This window comes from Charadrius vociferus, unplaced genomic scaffold (genome assembly GCF_000708025.1).
Source record: "Charadrius vociferus isolate BGI_N301 unplaced genomic scaffold, ASM70802v2 scaffold746, whole genome shotgun sequence".
In the NCBI taxonomy this organism is placed as follows: domain Eukaryota; kingdom Metazoa; phylum Chordata; class Aves; order Charadriiformes; family Charadriidae; genus Charadrius; species Charadrius vociferus.
This window is the reverse complement of record NW_009648658.1, coordinates 114,455-115,060: the sequence shown is the minus strand read 5'-3', so window position 1 is coordinate 115,060 and position 606 is coordinate 114,455. Positions and strand designations below refer to the sequence as shown.

The window sequence follows — 606 nt, the reverse complement described above, 5'->3', positions numbered from 1 at the left end:
CCCCCCCCGCCCTTCATTTAGAAGCTGCAAACTGAAGAATGTGGATTTCTCGGGATTTATCAGGTGCTTTGAGAGGATTTTGGTACAGCGGGTAACACCCTGCTCGTCACCTGGGGTTGGATTTGCTCCTGTTTATAAACCGGTTCCAATCTGGAGAGGTTTACATGGCTCAAAGACCGCAATAAAGCAAAAATAAATAACATTATGTTGGGGCTTGAGACGAGAGCGAGCAGGAAGTACTATAGGTTGAAGGAGAATTGAAAAGAGAGACAGACAATGCAAAGAGTGAGAAAAAAATGGCATCTTTCCCCCTTTCAGAGAACGAGAAGGCCGCCTCAATTCCTCTATAGCTTCCTTTCCCATGACATCTCCTAACGTGTGCTCCGTCGTGTCTGAAACACTCCCAAAATTGTTTGTTCGGAATATAGGGGAAGGCAGGAAAAAAAACCAACCGCCCAACGTGGGGCTCGAACCCACGACCCTGAGATTAAGAGTCTCATGCTCTACCGACTGAGCTAGCCGGGCTCTGATATCAATTGGGATGGTGCAGCCTGTGAGCGTTAGCCCAGGTTCAGGCACTACAATGGGGGGGGGAATTTTGGGAGG

At 48.5% G+C, this 606-nt stretch overlaps 1 non-coding gene across 1 annotated transcript; it reads right to left on the bottom strand.

The window, feature by feature from the left end:
• Nucleotides 1–452: 452 nt before the first annotated feature.
• Nucleotides 453–525, bottom strand: TRNAK-CUU. Its single transcript has one exon. It is a non-coding gene; the product is annotated as a tRNA-Lys (tRNA).
• Between the last annotated feature and the right edge of the window lie 81 nt (nucleotides 526–606).